Genomic DNA, 15,339 nt, shown 5'->3' with positions numbered 1-15,339 from the left:
CCTCAGCTGAGCTCCTTTAAATGGATTTGATTTTGTTTTCCATGCACCATCGATATAAATAGCCTTTATTCCAATGTATTAGATTTATCCATTAATGTATCACTGTTTGCTCTTGTCAGTCAGCTGTTTAGAGCGCTCATTGGTTTGTTTCACAGGTTTGCGCGGTATTGGTGTTCTCTGTGCCGTCCGTGACCAGAAGTAGATCATTTATTTTCTATCAATATTTGTTTTCTTTCCAGGTTCAGCTGATGATGGTCGCCAACATCACTAGACAACTAGTCTAGAGCCAGACACCAATGAGCATCCAATCTATCCAACATTAACGCGAGTAGGCCTAGGCCCATAGTTGACTCTTTCGGTTAAAAGCATTCGATTTTGCAATGGCATAGGTCTACATTCCTTTGGATTTGTGTGCCCATGAGAACTGTTTTCACAGAGAAACATAATGAAATGTTACGTAGGCATAGTTACATTGCATTTTCTGAGATCTCCAAGATCTAGGAATCATATGTAGCCGTTTCCTGCAGTCAAATGACCAAATCGCCCTCTAGTGGTCTTATGGGAGGAATGTTATTAATAGTCTTTATAATTTCATAATTAATAGACATAAAAAATAAATAAACGCAGAATTTCCTGTTTTTCTATGTCAAACGGTTTTGTTATATTTCAGTCTTCTGTGATGTATATAAAGTGTAATATTGGGATGCAAACTCAAAATGTAAACTCTATATATGACATGGTACAGGTCTCTTCTTTTGTAAGCCCATAACCATGTGTGTGAGGTGTATACTTTTGTTTCAAAGTAGATTTGTTTAAGACTACCAAGAAACACTGTGTGACCCTGATTTAGCCCACTGCAGTAAATTAAGTTTAATGTTCTAATTCAATTGTTAAATGATTAATAATTACAAATAACACTGTCATAAACATAATGAAAGAAAGGTAGTGTTTTATGTCACACGATCTGAAAATGATGGACAACTCATGAACTAGGGTGTAAACATGTTTTGATTCAACTCGTGTATTGTATTGAATGTAGGTTATCTGTTCTGTTTGTGTTCATGTGTGTAAAATTACAGGCAGTTGTGTAGGCCTAGTGGAGGGTAAACGCAACTAAACACTGTTTACCCACCTGCATTGAAAGTATAGCGAGCGTTACTTTTTTCAGTGCTACTGGCAATCAGAGTTTACCCACCTATTTTTTACCACTACATCACTGGCTACCGGTAGGCCTATTTGATGTTCATGGTAATAGGCCTACACATTGTAGCCTAGTCTAGTAAATTGTGTCATGAGCCCTCTCACTCCACCGGGTTACCACCTTAATTTGTTTCCACTATCTTCCACTCTGCTCACCTCCCTCTCTCTACTCAGCCTAACTAGCTCCACCTGTCCCTGCTCTGCTCGGCTCTAATTACTCTGCCAGCTGCGCTGCATTACCCACTAACCTCTCCCAGTATTTAAGGCCCTGTCTTTCAGCTCTCCGGTGTCAGATCGTCTGCAAAGCTCACACCCGGAACCTGTTTGCTCGCGCTTCTGGCTCACCCTGGTTTTGTGACCCCGGACCTGCCTGTTTTTTGGATACTCTTCTGCCTCAGGAGATCCAGACCTGCTTCTGCCATTACGACTCCTGACTACTCTTCAATCCCGGTAACTCTGACCAGCCTTCTGCCTTGCTACTACGTATTTTGGATTTCCCTTGAACTGTACTGCTGCCTGGTTTCATTCCGCCCTGTTGTGTCTGTGTCTCCCCCCCCCCCCCCCCAGGACTTCTGGACCACCCACCACCGGCTTCATAGGACGCATCGCTGCCACTGGGGGGGGCACAGACCCAGCGCATTGGACGGGATCCCTGTTACCCCTGGAGCCTTCATTCACTCCCTACTTCCCTTTTCCCTTACGTTTAATAAACTTTCTGGTGTGACGCAATTGTGGTCCCCTGGTCGTCTGTCTGAATCGTGACAGTACGATCTGACCATTATGGATTCAGCGCACACTTTCCCCGACATGGAAACCGATGAGCATGAGCAGCAGTTCCAGCAGCAGCAACAACAACTCGCCATGATCATTCAACTCCTCACCAACCTTACCCCAGCCAGTCTGCCCACCAGCCCAGCCCCCGAGTTACCTGCCCCGGTCATTGCAGCCGCTGCTCGGAACCCAAGATTGGAAACCCCGAGCGGTTCAACGGCGATTCAACCCAGGTCCGGCCATTCCTGACTAGCTGCCGACTTCAGTTCTCCTTGCAGCCAAGGACCTTCGCCACGGAGGGGGCTAAAGTTGGGTATGCCATCACTCACCTGACGGGCCGAGCTCGACTCTGGGGAACAGCAGAGTTCGAACGTCAAACCCCCGCATGTGCAACCTTCGACCTGTTTGCTGAGGAGATGCTGAAGGTGTTTGACCTGGATTCACCCACCGCAGAGGCGTCTCGTGAACTGTTCAGTATTCGACAAGGCAGACGTACAGTCGCAGACCATTCCATCGACTTCCGAACCCTGGCTAGACGAAGTTCTTGGAACACACCATCGTTGGTGGACGCGTTCTTCCATAGTTTGGCTGACTATATCAAGGACGAGTTGGTCTCCCATGAACTGCCTTCCACTCTTGATGAAGCCATCGCACTGACTGTCAGGATCGACAGAAGGATACAGACCCGTCGTCGTGAGAGGGGGCGCCAAGGTCCACCTACTACCGGCATTCGGAGAGATCCGACTGGGCTCCTGTCATCTACTGCCACTCACCCAGGTCAGCTTGATCAGTCTGAGCCTATGGAGATTGGGCGAGCCTCCCTCACTCCTGCAGAGCGCCAGCGCCGCTTCACCTCAAACCTCTGCCTCTATTGTGGAGGTGATGGACATCGTGTGGTAACCTGCCCTTTAAAGGGCCGAAGCTCACCGGGCGTAGGGGGAGTCCGGTTGAGTTCAATGACCATCCAGTCCTCCGACCGCAAACCCCTGCTGCAAGTTCACCTCCGCCTCTCTGACTCAACTCACACCCTGGCTGCTCTGGTGGATTCTGGCGCCGAAGCCAACATAATGGACATCAAGCTGGCACGCCAACTGGGACTGGAGAACCTCCGTTTGACACCTCCTATTCCTGCCCGGGCACTGGACGGACACTTACTCGGATCGGTCACTCATGTCACGGCCCCGGTCTCGATGGGTCTGTCCGGAAACCATCAAGAAACTATCCAGTTTCACCTGCTCCCCTCTCCAGGCCAACCCCTCATCCTGGGTTACCCATGGCTCCGCCGGCACAACCCTCAGCTCGACTGGGTGACCGGGGTGATCAGGGAGTGGGGAGAGGACTGCCACCGAACCTGCCTGCTTGCTGCCGCACTACCCCCTCGGCCAGTACCTACTAACTCCGCTCCTGACCTCTCCAATGTCCCAGAATGCTACCATGGTCTCAGAGAGGTGTTTAACAAAGCAAGAGCCACATCTCTGCCCCCTCACCGACCGTACGACTGTGCCATCGACCTCCTCCCTGGAACAGCTCCTCCAAGGGGTCGTCTTTATTCGTTGTCTGCTCCTGAAAGAAAGTCCATGGAGGACTACATCAATGGCTCTCTGTCCGCAGGATTAATCCGTTCATCTTCATCTCCTGCTGGTGCTGGCTTCTTCTTTGTGGGGAAGAAGGACGGATCTCTTCGCCCCTGCATCGACTACAGGGGACTCAACGACATCACAGTGAAAAACCGTTACCCTCTGCCTCTGCTCACCTCTGCTTTTGAGTTGCTCCAGGGAGCCACTGTTTTTACCAAGTTGGATCTCAGAAACGCTTACCACCTAGTGCGGATCCGGGAGGGAGATGAATGGAAAACCGCATTCAATACACCAACAGGCCACTACGAGTATCTGGTTATGCCTTTTGGCCTCACCAATGCTCCTGCTGTGTTCCAGGCTCTAGTGAATGATGTACTGCGGGACATGTTAAACAAGTTTGTCTTCGTTTACCTGGATGACATCTTAATTTACTCCAGAAACCTGTCTGAACACACCCGCCATGTCCAGCAAGTCCTTCATCGTCTTCTGGAGAATTCCCTCTACGCCAAGGCAGAGAAATGTGAGTTTCACGTCAAGACAGTGGCCTTCCTGGGGTACATAGTGGCAGAAGGAAGTATCCAAATGGATCCTGCCAAAGTATCAGCAGTCACTTCATGGCCAGTTCCGGAGAACAGAAAGAAGCTGCAACAGTTTCTGGGGTTTGCTAACTTCTATAGGAAGTTTATCCGGAACTACAGTACCGTTGCTGCCCCTCTCACTGCTCTAACCAGCACCAAGCAACCCTTCACCTGGACCCCAGCAGCCGACAAAGCCTTCAGTACCCTCAAGGTGAGGTTCACCTCCGCTCCCATCCTCCAGATGCCTGATGTGGACCGGCAATTCATTGTGGAGGTGGACGCCTCGGATGTGGGGAGTTGGTGCTGTGATTTCTCAGTGGGCTGCGGAGGATAGGAAGCTCCATCCCTGTGCCTTTTTCTCACGTCGGTTGTCCCCCTCTGAGTGCAATTACGACATAGGGAACCGTGAGCTGCTGGCTGTGAAGCTTGCTTTGGAGGAGTGGCGTCACTGGCTGGAGGGGTCCACCATTCCATTTCTCGTTTGGACCGATCATAAGAACTTGGAGTACATCCGCACGGCCAAACGGTTGAACTCCAGGCAGTCCCGCTGGGCCCTGTTCTTCACCAGGTTTAATTTCACTCTGTCATACCGGCCTGGATCACGCAACACCAAGCCAGACGCCCTCTCCCGTCAATTCCAGAAGGATGACAACCCCTCCAAGGATCCTGTGTCGATTCTGCCAAGTCCCTGCATCGTTGCAGCTCTGACCTGGGCTGTTGAGGAACAGGTGCTGGAGGCTCTCCGTAACCAGCCAGGTCCCAGCACTTGCCCAGCTGACCGCTTTTTGTCCCCGAAGACCTGAGGTCCCAGGTCATTCAGTGGGGACATGACTCCCGCCTAGCTTGTCACCCTGGCTCCACCCGCACTTACAACCTGCTCGCCCAGAGGTTCTGGTGGCCCTCTCTGAGGAAGGATGTACGGGAATTCGTCCAAGCCTGCCCCATCTGCAACCAACACAAGTCGTCCTGCCAGCCCCCAGCCGGATTGCTGCAGCCCCTGCCTGTGCCCAGACGTCCCTGGTCTCACATCGCCCTTGACTTTGTCACGGGGCTGCCCCCTTCAAGTGGCATGACCGTCATTCTCACCATCGTTGACCGTTTCAGCAAGATGGCACACTTCATTCCCCTCCCCAAGCTCCCAACCGCCAAGGAGACCGCCCAGGTGGTCCTGGAACACGTCTTCCGGATCCACGGACTGCCAAGGGATGTTGTTTCTGACCGTGGTCCACAATTCTCCTCCGCTTTTTGGAAGGAGTTCTGTCACCTGCTGGGAGCCACAGTCAGTCTGACTTCCGGATTCCATCCCCAATCCAATGGGCAGTCAGAGCGGGCTAATCAGGAGCTCGAGAAGGCACTGCGATGCATGACTTCACGCAACCCCCACTCCTGGTCGCAGCAATTGACATGGGTGGAGTACGCACACAATTCTCTGACCTGCTCTGCCATCGGTATGTCCCCTTTCCAATGTGTTTATGGATACCAGCCTCCTCTATTTGCCAGCCAGGAGGAGGAGGTTACTTGCCCATCTGCACTTGCTTTTGCCCGTCGATGTCGCCGCACCTGGTCACAAGCCCGAGCCACACTCCTCAGGTCCGTTGCCAGCTACACTACCGGGGCCAACCGTCGGAGAATTCCTGCTCCCACCTACCATGTTGGTCAAAGGGTGTGGTTGTCATCGAAGAACCTGCCACTCAGGGTGGAGTCGCAGAAGCTGGCACCTCGGTTCATTGGCCCATTCCCTATCATAAGAGTGATTAGCCCAACTGCTGTCCGGCTCCAACTGCCTAATTCCTGAGGGTGCACCCCACTTTCCATGTGTCTAAGATTAAGCCCATCCATGAGAGTCCGCTGGTCCCTGCTGCGCCTGGTCCTCCTCCTCCACGGCTCGTCGATGGTGGCCTGGTTTACACCGTCCGCCGCCTGCTTCGGTCCAGACGGAGGGGTAGGGGTCTCCAGTACCTCATTGACTGGGAGGGCTATGGACCTGAGGAAAGGACCTGGGTGCCAGCTAGTCGGATTGTGGATAGGACTCTCATCACCGCTTTCCACCAACGGCATCCTGATCAACCTGCAATCCGTAGGGGGCCGCCCCAGAGGGGTCCCTAACCGTCCGGCCCGCTCGGCTTCCTGTCCTGTGCCTGATCCTGTCTCGGGACCTGTCCCATCTCCCGACCACGGCCCTCCGGCTTCCTCCGAGGATGAGGACGTTCACTCGGACCGTTCGGAGGAGTTCTAGCCCTCCTCCGGCTCCCCTCCTCCCGCCCGGCGTGGTGTTGCTCTTGGGACTTCTGGGGCCGTCCCTTGGGGGGTTCTGTCATGAGCCCTCTCACTCCACCGGGTTACCACCTTAATTTGTTTCCACTATCTTCCACTCTGCTCACCTCCCTCTCTCTACTCAGCCTAACTAGCTCCACCTGTCCCTGCTCTGCTCGGCTCTAATTACTCTGCCAGCTGCGCTGCATTACCCACTAACCTCTCCCAGTATTTAAGGCCCTGTCTTTCAGCTCTCCGGTGTCAGATCGTCTGCAAAGCTCACACCCGGAACCTGTTTGCTCGCGCTTCTGGCTCACCCTGGTTTTGTGACCCCGGACCTGCCTGTTTTTTTGGATACTCTTCTGCCTCAGGAGATCCAGACCTGCTTCTGCCATTACGACTCCTGACTACTCTTCAATCCCGGTAACTCTGACCAGCCTTCTGCCTTGCTACTACGTATTTTGGATTTCCCTTGAACTGTACTGCTGCCTGGTTTCATTCCGCCCTGTTGTGTCTGTGTCTCCCCCCCCCCCCCCCCAGGACTTCTGGACCACCCACCACCGGCTTCATAGGACGCATCGCTGCCACTGGGGGGGGGGCACAGACCCAGCGCATTGGACGGGATCCCTGTTACCCCTGGAGCCTTCATTCACTCCCTACTTCCCTTTTCCCTTACGTTTAATAAACTTTCTGGTGTGACGCAATTGTGGTCCCCTGGTCGTCTGTCTGAATCGTGACAAATTGACCTGTGTGTTGGTGACCCATCCTGTTTTTTCCCGGGACAGTTTCAGCCCCATTTCAGATGTCCCGAAATTTCAGGCTACAAAAAAAGGTCAATTTGTCAGCAAGACGCATCAATTCATGTAGACCTTAACCAATGGCTGAATGTCATTAGGCACACCTTTTTGGTGTTTTGTAAACAGATGTCTATTTCCATTCACCAAATGGCGCATTGCACTGTTTGGATTATTTTGGAGTGGACGAACATGCACAGGTAGCCTACTTTTTGAAGTGATTTGTTTGACAATCAGATGAAAGCATCATGACTGGTTGTGTTCAAGCCACATTAAATGGTAATTCATTTTTATTGTTAAAATGTTAAATTACTGTTAAATGACACCTTTATTATTAGACAAGCAAACGCGTGCAACCAATAGACCCCCCCACTCTGCCTAAATACCAGAGAAGCCTGAGCCTCTATAATACATGCCCTTTAGCAGACACTTTTAATGCAACCGGAAAATGAGTACATTTCAGTTGATGTGACCCCAGCGGGAATCGAACCCTAAAGTGTGCATGTGCCACTCTCTTACCAACTGAGCCATCAGGCAGTAGCAGTGCATTGCTCACATGCATTGCTAACTTTGCTATTTGTAATTATAGGTATGTTACAAGATGCAAGGAGTTGCGTTGGATTCTTTATTAACTGTACCTGAGCCATACATATTGAATTATATTGAATTCTCCTACCTTTATGATTCACTCACACACTATTCTATCTATCCCAGCGTTACAGGAATGCATTAGGCCTAGTCGACGTTAGAGGAATGCATTAGGCCTAGTCGACACTAGAGGAATGCATTAGGCCTAGTCGACACTCCACTCAGAGAAGCTGTAGAACCTCATCTTTCTCTCCTCTTTTCATCCTTCTTTCAACATGGATTCTAATGGGAGAGAAAGATGAGGTACAAATGGGTTTTTCTTTCATTTCGGAGCCTGGGTTTTCATATCGAAATTGTCCATCAGTGACTCCTTAATAACCTTTATGTTTGGATTAAAAGGAAAACATGGACTGGAAACACACTCCTGAATATGATTATTATGATTATTCAAAGTGGAGACTAATGACGCATATATTATTTAAGGTGGACTTCTAAAAATAAGTGTGCTGCCTGTCGTGGCTACGCGTGTGAGGTAGAGTCACTGATAAATGTGATTTATCTTGTATTCCCTGTGAGCGGGCTACCGGTACCTCACTGGAAAGGTTAAAACATACAGCCTGCAGCCATAACTACAAAGGGCAACATGCTGCTTAGAAATGAGGGATAGCGCTATGAGAGAGAGAGAGAGAGAGAGAGAGAGAGAGAGAGAGAGAGAGAGAGAGAGAGAGAGAGAGAGAGAGAGAGAGAGAGAGAGAGAGGGGGTAGAGAGAGAGGGGGTTAGAGAGAGAGGGGGGTTAGAGAGAGAGAGAGAGAGAGAGAGAGAAGAGGGGGTAGAGAGAGAGGGGGGGGTTAGAGAGCGAGAGAGAGAGAGAGAGGGGTGGTAGAGAGAGGGGTGGTAGAGAGAGGGGGGTTAGAGAGAGAGAGAGAGAGAGAGAGAGAGAGAGAGAAGGGGGAGGGAGAGAGAGAGGGGGGTAGAGAGAGAGGGGGGGGTAGAGAGAGAGAGAGAGGGGGGGTAGAGAGAGAATGAGAGAGAGGGCGGGTAGAGAGAGAGCGAGAGAGAGGGGGGTAGAGAGCGAGAGAGGGAGAGGGAGATAGGGGTAGAGAGAGAGAGGGGGTAGAGAAAGGGGTAGAGAGAGAGAGAGAGAGAGAGAGAGAGAGAGAGAGAGAGAGAGAGAGAGAGAGAGAGAGAAAGAGGGGGGGTAGAGAGAGGCTGAAGTATTCTGCTCCTCTTCCCTCCTCTCAGAGGGGTGGGGTTAAATGAAGACATTTCAGTTGAATGCATTCAGTTGTACAACTGACTAGGTATCCCCCTTTCCTTTCCTTTCCTCTCGTTTCCCCTCCTCAGACCAAGCAGCCCTCAGACCAAGCAGACAGACCAAGGAGCCCTCAGACCAAGCAGACAGACCAAGCAGCCCTCAGACCAAGCAGCCCTCAGACCAAGCAGACAGACCAAGCAGACCTCAGACCAAGCAGCCCTCAGACCAAGCAGACAGACCAAGCAGCCCTCAGACCAAGCAGACAGACCAAGCAGCCCTCAGACCAAGCAGACAGACCAAGCAGCCCTCAGACAAAGCAGCCCTCAGACCAAGCAGACAGACCAAGCAGACCTCAGACCAAGCAGCCCTCAGACCAAGCAGCCCTCAGACCAAGCAGCCCTCAGACCAAGCAGCCCTCAGACCAAGCAGACCTCAGACCAAGCAGCCCTCATACCAAGCAGCCCTCAGACCAAGCAGCCCTCAGACCAAGCAGACCTCAGACCAAGCAGCCCTCAGACCAAGCAGACAGACCAAGCAGACCTCAGACCAAGCAGCCCTCAGACCAAGCAGCCCTCAGACCAAGCAGCCCTCAGACCAAGCAGCCCTCAGACCAAGCAGACCTCAGACCAAGCAGCCCTCAGACCAAGCAGCCCTCAGACCAAGCAGCCCTCAGACCAAGCAGACCTCAGACCAAGCAGCCCTCAGACCAAGCAGACAGACCAAGCAGACCTCAGACCAAGCAGCCCTCAGACCAAGCAGACCTCAGACCAAGCAGACCTCGGACCAAGCAGACCTCAGACAAAGCAGCCCTCAGACCAAGCAGACCTCAGACCAAGCAGACCTCAGACAAAGCAGCCCTCAGACCAAGCAGACCTCAGACCAAGCAGCCCTCAGACCAAGCAGGGACACAGTTGAGGACTGTAAAAAAAAGAAAAAGCAGCTCTCCTATTAAATGGAAGCTGACCATAGAACGTAGACTGGGGAATAGAAATGCTCTATGAAGAAACAGCAGTGTCTATGGTGAGTCACAGATGTGTCTGGGTGATTACCTTGGCTTGGCTACTGTGTCCTTCAGAGTGAGGGAGAGAATGTGACAGCACTCTATTGCCCTCTAGTGCAGGAACAGCAGAACAGCAGAATGGTGTGTGTGTGTGTGTGTTTTCTTCTATCCTTGTGGGGACCTAAAATCCCCCAAAGTCCCCACAAGGATAGTAAAACAAGGAAAATGTTCCCTCGTGAGGACATTTCCCACATCCCCATGGGGACAAAGACTATATTAAGCTTAGGGCTTAGGTTTAGGTTGCTGCCAATGACTGGAACGAATTGCAAAAATCTCTGAAGCTGGAGACTCTTATCTCCCTCACTAACTTTAAGCATCAGTTGTCAGAGCACCTTACCGATCACTGCACCTGTACACAGCCCATCTGAAATTAGCCCACCCAACTACCTCATCCCCATATTGTTATTTATTTTTGCTCATTTGCACCCCAGTATCTCTATTTCACATCATCTCTTGCACATCTATCATTCCAGTGTTAATACTAATTGTAATTATTTTGCACTATGGCCTATTTATTGCCTTACCTCCATAACTTGCTACATTTGAACACACTGTATATCTATTTTCTGTTGTATTTTTGACTTTATGTTTTGTTTTACCCCATATGTAACTCTGTGTTGTTGTTTTTATCGCACTGCTTTGCTTTATCTTGGCCAGGTCGCAGTTGTAAATGCGAACTTGTTATCAACTGACTTACCTGGTTAAATAAAGGTTAAATAAAAAATAAAAAAATAAAAAGGTTTATAATTAAGGTTAGGGTTAGTGGTTAGGTTTAGGAGTTAGGTTTAGGGTTTGGGCTAGGTTATGGTAAGGGTTAGGGAAAATAGATTTTGAATGGAAATTAATTTTAGGTCCCCACGAGGATAGAAGAGCATAACATGCGGTGTGTGTGTGTCTAATAAGGAAAATCATGTATGGACATTTAGAAAATAAAATATATATGGAATATATATAAAAATATATGAAATAAATATATTTATAACCTGAAAAAGCAAACAAAATACTGAGGAATGTTGTTGACATTTTTTTTTGCAAAGTTATGTGGGAGTCTCTTGTGCTTTAACTTCATTACGCATAGATAGATATTAAAGTTAAGATAAAGTTATGCATAGATAGATATTAAAGTTAAGATAAAGTTATGCATAGATAGATATTAAAGTTAAGATAAAGTTATGCATAGATAGATATTAAAGTTAAGATAATGTTATGCATAGATAGATATTAAAGTTAAGATAAAGTTATGCATAGATAGATATTAAAGTTAAGATAAAGTTATGCATAGATAGATATTAAAGTTAAGATAAAGTTATGCATAGATAGATATTGTCTGTATTGTTTTTATATTGTCGTCTCTGCTGACGACTGAATTTAATGCTGCTGATTTATCTAATGGTACATACATTCAGTCAGACTGCTATCCTAGAAGTCCTTTCTGCTGATCCATTCAGTCAGACTGCCATCCTAGAAGTATAGGTCTTCACGGATCCACCTGTACCCGAATACCCAAGACCAAATCCGGATCCAAAATTCAAAATAATGTCACGGTGTCACGGTTTCGGCCGAGGCTGCCTCTCTTCCTTGTTCGGGCAGGCTTCGGCGTTCGTTGTCTCCGGAATACTAGCTGCCACCGTTGTATGTTTCATGTTCGTTTGCTTTTGTCTGATTGTTTTCACACCTGTTATCATTTAGTGTCATTAGTGTCCTATTTAGTTCTCGTTGTGTTTGTCAGGTGTTGTGTGTTATTGTTTCGTGTACTGTCGTATTTGCTGGTCGTTTGACTATTTCGCTCGGTTGAGCTTACTACTCCACTGCGCTGGAGCGTATTTACGCACCTGTTTTCGTGCGCCTTTATTTTGGTCGCCTACGTGCGTCGTTCCGCCTTCGGGCGAGTTTTCCTGTTTGCCTTATTGGTAATTTTGACTAAAGTCTTTTGGATTATTGACTTCGGTGTCCTTGCGCTTGATTCCACCCATACACCCACCTACAGCCAACCTTGACAGAATAACACACCCACAGTATGGAATCAGCAGGAGCCGCTGCAGCCCAGGCGACGCTGGAGGACAGGGTCCTCCAACAAGGCGACCAGATCCAGCAGATGGGGACCGCACTGCAGGAGGTGATCACTACCATCAGAGGCTGGGGAACGCCGCCACCACCACCCTCCCTGCCAGCACCATCGGCCAGTCAGCCCATTCCCGCACCGGAACCTTGAGGAGTCCGACTCTCGCTCCCGAGGGCTTACGATGGGACCGCGGCCGGGTGCCAGGGTTTCCTTCTCCAGGTGGAGCTGTACCTGGCCACCGTGCACCCGGCGCCCTCGGGACATGAGAGCGTGTCCGCCCTGATCTCCTGCCTGTCCGGGAAGGCGTTGGCATGGGCCAACGCGGAGTGGAGGAGGATCGACGCGGACACTATAACCTACGACGAGTTCTCCCGCCGCTTCAAGGCGGTGTTTGACCATCCCCCGGAGGGGAAAGCGGCGGGGGAGCGTCTGGTCTTCCTCCGGCAGGGGAGGAGGAGTGCCCAGGAGTTCGCTCTCGAATTTCGTACTCTAGCGGCGGATGCAGGGTGGAATGATCGGGCTCTCGTCGATCACTACAGATGTAGTCTACGAGAGGACGTCCGTCGGGAGCTGGCCTGTAGGGACACCAGCCTCACGTTCGACCAGTTGGTCGACATGTCCATCAGGCTGGATAACCTGCTAGCTACCCGCGGACGTCCCGAGGGGGTCCGTCCATTTCACCCTCCAGCGCCTCCGAGCCGTGCCCCATGGAGCTCGGGGGCGCTGGCGCTAGAGAGAGGAGGGGTCGGCTTACTAGGGGGTCCATCCCCTGCACCAACTGTGGTCGGGGAGGACACACCGCGGCTAGGTGCTGGGGATGGCCTCCTAAGGGAGGGGACGACAGGTCCCGCACTGGGGATTCCTTCCAGGTGAGTAGGCGCCCCACTCACCCAGAGCTCTCTGCTACACATTTCTGTATGCCTGTGAGTTTTCCACAGGTAGCACCTCATTCCCAGCATAAGGCGCTGGTAGATTCAGGCGCGGCTGGGAATTTTATTGATAAGAAGTTTTGTTTAGCTTTAGGGATTCCCCTTCTTCCTGTTGATGTCCCTTTCCCCGTTCATGCCCTAGATAGCCGTCCGTTGGGGCGGGCTTGTTGGGGGCGGGCTTGATCAGGGAGGTCACTGCGCCACTTAGGATGTGTGCGCAGGGGGGTCATCAGGAGATGATTCAGCTATTTCTGATTGCCTCTCCTGCGTATCCGGTGGTGCTGGGCCTGCCCTGGTTGAGTACCCATAACCCATCTATTTCGTGGCAGGAGAGGGCTCTGATGGAGTGGTCTGCCCAGTGTGTGGGTAGATGTTTAGGCGTTTCCGTAGGGGCTACCTCGGTGGAGAGTCCAAACCAGGTGCCCGCATTGCACGTTCCCCCTGAGTATGGGGATTTGGCTATTGCGTTTAGTAAGTCGAGGGCGACGCAGTTGCCGCCCCATAGGCAGGGAGATTGTGCGATAGACCTCCAGGCAGGAGCTGCGCTCCCGCGAGTCATGTGTATCCTCTGTCTCAGGAGGAGAAGAAAGCTATGGAGACTTACATAGACGAATCTCTGAGACAAGGATACATAGGGCCTTCCACTTCCCCTGCGTCCTCGAGTTTCTTTTTGTGAAGAAGAAGGATGGTGGTTTGCGCCCGTGCATCGATTACCGTGGTCTCAATCAGATCACGGTGAAGTATAGTTATCCACTCCCGCTGATTGCGACCATGACTGAGTCCTTGCATGGGGCGCGTTTCTTCACGAAATTAGATCTCAGGAGCGCGTACAACTTGGTGCGCATCAGGGGGGCGATGAATGGAAGACAGCCTTTAGTACCACCTCGGGCCATTACGAGTATCTTGTCATGCCATACGGGTTGATGAACGCTCCGTCAGTTTTCCAATCATTCGTGGATGAGATCTTCAGGGACATGCAGGGGCAGGGGGTCGTTGTGTACATTGATGACATTCTCGTGTACTCGCCTACCCGTGTCGAGCATGTGGCCCTGGTGCGCAGAGTGTTGCGGAGGCTGGTGGAGCACGACCTGTATGTTAAGGCAGAGAAGTGTCTGTTTTTCCAGGAGTCGGTCTCCTTTTTGGGGTATCAGTTGTCTGCGTCAGGGGTGAAGATGGAGGTAGACCGTGTGTCGGCCGTGCGTAATTGGCAAACACCAACCACTGTGAAGGAGGTGCAGCAGTTTTTGGGGTTTGCGAATTACTACCGGAGGTTTATCCGGGGTTTTGGACAGGTGGCAGCTCCCATCACGTCTCTCTTGAAGGGGGGTCCGGTGCGTCTGCAGTGGTCGGCCGAGGCGGACAGGGCGTTTGGGAGGCTGAAGGACCTGTTTACCTCGGCTCCGGTGCTGGCGCATCCGGATCCCTGAGGGGGCTCAACACCCTTTCCTCATTTTGACGGACCACCGTAACCTGGAGTACATCCGGGCAGCGAGGAGGCTAAACCCTCGGCAGGCTAGATGGAGTATGTTTTTGACCCGGTTTACGTTTAAGATCACGTACATCCCTGGATCCCAGAACGGTAAGGTAGATGCGCTGTCTCGGCGGTATGACACGGAGGAGAGGTCCGTGGAGCCCACTCCCATACTGCCGGAGTCGTGTCTGGTGGCACCGGTAGTGTGGGAGGTCGATGCTGAGCTCGAGCGGGCGTTACGCACCGACCCTAGTCCGCCACAGTGCCCGGAGGGTCGGAAGTACGTTCCGCTTGAGGTTCGGGATCGATTGATCTATTGGGCTCACACGTCACCCTCCTCTGGACATCCGGGTATCGGCCGGACAGTGCACTGTCTTAGTACCAAGTACTGGTGGCCCACGTTGGCAAGGGATGTGAGGGTTTATGTTTCCTCCTGCTCGGTGTGCGCCCAGTGTAAGGCGCCTAGACATCTGCCTAGGGGTAAGTTACTACCCCTGCCCGTGCCACAACGACCATGGTCCCACCTCTCGGTGGATTTCCTTACTGACCTTCCTCCGTCACAGGGGAATACCACTATACTGGTCGTTGTGGACCGGTTTTCTAAGGCCTGTCGTTTGCTCCCCATGCCGGGCCTTCCTACCGCCCTGCAAACTGCCGAAGCCTTATTCACCCATGTGTTCCGGCACTACAGGGTACCCGAGGATATTGTGTCTGATCGAGGTCCCCAATTTACCTCCAGAGTCTGGAGGGCCTTTATGGAGCGGTTGGGGGTCTCGGTGAGCCTCACCTCGGGTTACCAC

Source organism: Coregonus clupeaformis, chromosome 36, assembly GCF_020615455.1.
Source record: "Coregonus clupeaformis isolate EN_2021a chromosome 36, ASM2061545v1, whole genome shotgun sequence".
NCBI classification, from domain to species: domain Eukaryota; kingdom Metazoa; phylum Chordata; class Actinopteri; order Salmoniformes; family Salmonidae; genus Coregonus; species Coregonus clupeaformis.
The sequence above is the reverse complement of the archived record's forward strand: the minus strand, read 5'-3'. Positions refer to the sequence as shown.